At 49.1% G+C, this 5,787-nt stretch overlaps 1 pseudogene across 1 annotated transcript; it reads left to right on the top strand.

The window, feature by feature from the left end:
• The first annotated feature begins 1,675 nt into the window (after positions 1 to 1,675).
• Positions 1,676 to 5,096, top strand: LOC144179540 (uncharacterized; annotated as a pseudogene). Its single transcript, XR_013324279.1, has 2 exons — positions 1,676 to 2,568; positions 4,677 to 5,096. The product of XR_013324279.1 is annotated as an uncharacterized LOC144179540 (transcript).
• The last annotated feature ends 691 nt before the right edge of the window (positions 5,097 to 5,787 follow it).

The raw sequence follows: 5,787 nt of genomic DNA, 5'->3' as shown, positions 1-5,787 counted from the left end.
TTTGTGGGATTCAAACTTCGGCCAGTGAGAGCCCCGATTGGAGCGATTCAAACTTCTCGTGGCTGCCATGGACCTCCGAGGGTGTGAAACAGCACTTCAGTGAGCGGCTTAAAACGGCTCCATTCACCGAAGTAAACTGGTTCATGTGAACGGCTGAGAGGTTTCTTTTGGTCTGTAACCTGAGATAAGCATCATCTAAATTATTACTTATTTAGGAGCGGGTACTTTTACTTTTTATAAAAAACTTTGTTTTATGACTTCTGTCACAACATCCGGTGTATTTGGACAGAAAAAACTTGGCGTCACCATCGTTTCAAAGTTTTACGTGTCTGTTGTGTTTTAAGGCCACTCTCGTCTGAAATATAAAGAAAAAAAGTAAATTTTTTCTCAATTTTATTAGCACACAGACATATTCTCGTTTTGAACAGTGACACCAGAAAAATGATTTTGCAAAACACGATACATGACTGCAATTTTACTACAAGAAATGTAGATGATTGTCGTTTATGCTGAGTTTACCGAAGCGAAACGGGTTAGCCTTCTTGTACCGATAATGAATGATGCAAAAGTGCCGCACAAGATCCAGCTGAGCCGGCCGATTCGCCTCTACTAACTGCACGTGGACGTACTGACACGATTTGTCCAGAGCCACCTGATTCACCATGGTTCTCTCTCTGATCAAGCGAAGAGCCGTTGAACGGCGGTTCTTTGGGAGAGCCGCTTCTCGCCGCGTTGTGCTCTCCCACTGAACCGCCGAGAGTTAATTCAATTCAATGCATCTTTTATTTTCCAGAAAAGAGAGTGTGGATGGTCGCCACGCTTAAAAGCTGAAAACAAACAGCTTCACTGGGCCCAAGAGGCCGTTTCGAAGCAGCGGCACAGCAGAAACAGAATGTGGTAATACACAAAGCGAGTGCTGTAGCAAAAATAACAAAAATCCAAAAATGCGTGTACAACATCATTACAGTAATGAAGAAAGCTTTTTACGCACTTTTTACAATGCTACTACCAACAATTGGAGGGATCAAAACAACAACAGATTACCCAACAACACCCTACATCAGATTCAAAGAGTTCCTTTTTTTTATTGAAACAAAGATGGCTGCGTAAAAAATAAACAAATACAAGTGACAATAGGTGTTAACAACAGTTTTTGTCACACACCTGCTATGTAAAATCAACAAAAATGCTTACTAAGGACCTCCTATAAAGAAATACTGGATGGCCGCACAATCAGATTTAAAGCTTCACTTAAAAAACAGTGAGTAAGATAGGTTGGAGTCGGAATGCTACGTGTCTTCTTGCAAAAAATTTACACCATCTTCCCATGAGGAACCCTGATGAGGATGCGAAGCATCATGGGGGTTCCGTGTGAATCCAATGTGTTGCCGTTACGTTGAGAGATCTGGGGCGGTATTCTCGTGTTTTGTCCCTTTTTTGTCCCTTTTGATCGAGCCCTGATTGGTTAAAAGCAAACAACCGGATGTGACGTAACGCAAGCGCAGCGGACCTACTGCATTTGACCACGGCTTCTTCAAACAGGCGCTTTGAATTTTAAACAGACGTGTCATGTCGCGCTCGCGCCGCGTTATCATTATTTATGTTGGATGGAAGCGCCGACGTACTGGTGCTGATGCGCATGCGTCACTGATGCCCCCGGTGTAGATGAGCGCATGCATTGTACGCGGCTGGGGGTTGTTGCGTTGAGGCTGCCAGTGTGCGCCTCGGAATAAAGGCTGTTCCTGAAAGAAACCGGCTCGGCTGATGCTACAACAAACTGGCGACGAGGATGGGATTCGTCACGACGCCGTGAAGATGGCCACAGCCCCGGCAGCGATGATGACTTCTAACTTCGGCAAGCTTCCGGAGTTCCAGCCGGACAGCGGAAACATCGATGTTTATCTCGAGCGTTTCGAGCTGTTCGCCACCGCAAACGACATCGCGGAGGAGAAGAAGCTGCAGCTATTCCTGACAGCCATCGGGTAAAAGGCTTACGTCACTCTCCGCAGTCTGCTCCTGCCAAAAATGCCGAGCAAGGTAACTTTCGAAGAAGCTACCAGCGTGCTTAAAAAGCACTACGCTCCAAAACGTTCAGTGGTCACGGAAACATACCGCTTCAACCAACGTAAGCAAGAGGCACACGAGAGCGTAACGGAGTTCGTGGTCGAGCTAAAGAAATTGGCGGCCACATGCGAGTTCGGCGCGTTCCTGGGGGACGCTCTTCGAGACCGTCTCATTGCCGGGATACCAGCGGATGCCATACGGTGCCGACGTCTGGCCATGACGGATGCTGAACTTACCTGGGACCGGGCCTGCAGCATTGCTACAGCCATGGAAACCGCAACACAAGACACGAAGGAAGTGTTCACTGGTAACAACGCTGGACGTGCACCTGGCGACAGCGAAGTGCACTGGCAACGACAAGCCACGACATCGCGGCCAGCGGCGAGAAAAGCACCGTTCAACCGAGCCACGCCCCCCAAGCCCGGCACGCGGAAAAAAGGAGAGCCAAAGACTTTTCACCCCGGGTCGAAACCATGTCACCGGTGTGGAGGGCCCCATGCCCCTGTAAGTTGTCCATTTTTGAACAGTACTTGTTTTAAGTGTGACAAGAAAGGACATGTTGCAAAAATGTGTAAAACGAAAGAAGTGAACCAGCTGCTAAACGAGGGCTCTGATAACGAATTGCTAACGATTTGTCACACGGACCGCAGCTCGGGAACGCCTGCCATTGTAGTCAACGTAGAGTTAGACGGAAAAGAAGTAGCTATGGAACTTGACACTGGCGCAGCTATGTCTGTGATGTCGGAAGCCGAATTCGCGACGCATTTTCCAAAAGCCAGTTTCTGGAAAGCTAATGTGAAACTCGTAACCTACAATGGCACGCCAGTACCGATAAAAGGCATCGTGGATGTAACTGTGCAATACCATGACCAAAGCATGCGACTGCCCCTGGTTATCGCTAAAGAAACTGAGGGAGCAAGATTGCCTTCTTTGTTCGGGCGTAACTGGCTTGAGAAGATAAAGATAAAATGATCAAGATAAATTTTTGCCCAATCTAGCCACTGTGCTAGAACCCTTGCATCAGTTGCTTCGCAAAGAGACGGCATGGCACTGGTCACGTCGCTGCGACGGCGCATCCGAAAAATGCAAGATGTTGCTGACTGATAAGAGTGTTCTGCAGCTGTACGATGTGAAAAAAGAAACACAGCTTACTTGTGATGCGTCAGAATATGGACTGGGAGCGGTGCTATCGCACAGAGTAGATGGTGAAGAAAAACCGATTGCCTTCGCATCTCGATCCCTTTCGAGAGCGGAACGAAACTACGGGCAAATTGAGAAAGAAGCGTTAAGCATTGTGTTCGCCGTGAAAAAAATTTCACAAGTACTTGTACGGCAGAACATTTCAGGTATTAACAGACCATCAGCCACTAACTAGCCTGTTCGATCCAAAACGTCCAGCAAGCGCTGTTGCTACAGGCAGGATACACCGCTGGTTAGCATTCCTGGCAAATTACCAGTAGAAGATAAGTCACAAGCCTGGAACAGCAATTAGCCATGCTGACGCTTTGTCGCGGCTGCCTCTGGCGGACTCTCAAGAGCAGGTGGAAGATATTTTTTATTTTTCTCCACTTGCTGAGCTGCCGTTGACAGCTAAAGACATTGATCGCGAGACAGGCAGAGACAAGCTGTTAAGAGTGGTTGGAGACACGATATGGCATGGTTGGCCCAAGACTGTTTCAGACGAACTGAAACCATTTTGGGTTCGACGCTTTGAACTTTCCGTCGATGATGGATGTGTTGTATGGACAAACAGGGTTGTGATTCCTGAGTGTTTGCGTAATGTGGTGCTGGACCTGTTGCACGAACAACACCTGGGAATAACCAGGATGAAAGCGCTAGCCCGTTCAATGGTATGGTGGCCAGGGATGGCTGAAGCTCTCGAGCAAACAGTGCGCAAGTGCAAAATATGCCAGAGTGTGCTTCCTGCGGCACAACTAGCACCACTTTCGCCTTGGCAGTTGTGTGAGCACCCGTGGGAGAGGGTGCATTTGGATTTTGCAGAGAGGGAAGGTCAGATGTTGCTGATTGCGATTGACGCCTACTCAAAGTGGTTTGCCAGTTGCTGTGGTAACTGATAACGGGCCTCAGTTCCGCGCGGTAGAATTTGAAACTTTCCTAACGGCAAATGGCGTCAGGCATCTGCTTACGCCTCCCTACCACCCGCAATCGAATGGGGCTGCTGAGCGCGCTGTACAAACAACAAAAAAGGCGCTGCTCAAACAGTTACTTGAAGACAAAGAAAAAGCAACCACGAGGTCTTTGCAACACAGGATCGATAATTTCATGTTTTGTTATCGAACAACGCCCCATACGTTCACAGGGAAAACGCCCGCAGAACTCTTCCTGCGCCGGAAACTGAGGACTGCACCCAAATGTGGCGAGCACTATGTCACAAAAGGTGGAAAGAGTGAAAATGTCGGTCGATAAGCGCCGAGCGGGGCCACGGTCGTTTGCAGTTGGTGATCGAGTACTTGTGCGTTCTGTGAGGGGGGAAGTTGTGAAATGGTTCCCTGGTAAAGTGACGCAAGTGAAGTCTTCTTGCACGTATTTGGTATGTGTTGGCAACAAAGTACGATATGTGCACGCAGACCATTTGCGACGTTCTTGTTTAGATCAGCCACAGGAGCCACAAGTCATTCCAGAAATTGACCTGCCACATGCATCGGAGGTTCTGTGCCCGGCAACCCCGGTTCCCCAGCCGGATGCCCAACCGGAACCTACAACCCAAGTTGAGCCCCGAGACCACGCACAAACTGTCGACGGAGTGCCCGGGATTGGCGACCTCCAGAGCACTGGGGCTATGATTGTTTTTAAATATGTGGGAGGGAATGTCATGTCCGCTCGCGCCGCGTTATCATTATTTATGTTGGCTGGAAGCGCCGACGTACTGGTGCTGATGCGCATGCGTCACTGATGCCTCCGGTGTAGATAAGCGCATGCATTGTACGCGGCTGGGGGTTGTTGCGTTGAGGCTGCCAGTGTGCGCCTCGGAATAAAGGCTGTTCCTGAAAGAAACCGGCTCGGCTGATGCTACAACAAGGCGATTTTGGAAGTTCAGTCACAAATGCGCCGGTCATTGTCTTGTTTGCTCCCCGGAGGAACGGACGGTCGAGAAGTCATGTAGATCCCTTCGATAAGGCCGCATAAGCATTCCTGCAGGAGATGTCTCTCTCGGAGAGGACCGTGCGGTGGCTGTGCGACGAGCTGCAAGCCGAACTTGGTCGGAGGCCGCGCGGGCCCATGGTCGAGGAGCAAGTGACATGCGCCCTTCGTTTCCTCGATACCGGTGTCTTTCAGTCAGCCGTCGCTAACGAAGAAACGATATCGCTGTCGCAGCCCTCCGTGAGCCTGTGTATCTACGCTTCCGCGACCACACAGTAAAATAAACGATTGTCTGTGAGCAAATTCACCGTAGCAGGTGCTCTAGAATAAAGGATCATCTGCCAGCTTGTTAGCTGTCGAGCAGACGACCAAAATTACACAAGCAGTCGACATGACACTTATAACTTTTTATTGGTACTTTACGTATAAACATGCCAGCTTAACGTTAAGTTCGTATACTTCACACGCAAAAGGTACGTTGTTGAGAAACTAAAATATCCCCCCCCCCCTTTTTCACATTTTTTCACTCGTAGGGCACCACGAAAATGTCACTGACGTAACGCACCGTTCCAGATTCTTGCAAAAGCCTGCGTCGGCATGCCGGAAGTGCGTCGATGCGAA

This window comes from Haemaphysalis longicornis, unplaced genomic scaffold (genome assembly GCF_048455015.1).
Source record: "Haemaphysalis longicornis isolate Haplotype H1 unplaced genomic scaffold, Haemaphysalis longicornis Haplotype H1 scaffold_4, whole genome shotgun sequence".
Lineage (NCBI taxonomy): Eukaryota > Metazoa > Arthropoda > Arachnida > Ixodida > Ixodidae > Haemaphysalis > Haemaphysalis longicornis.
Note: the sequence above shows the minus strand (reverse complement) of the source record. Positions and strands in the feature narration are given on the sequence as shown.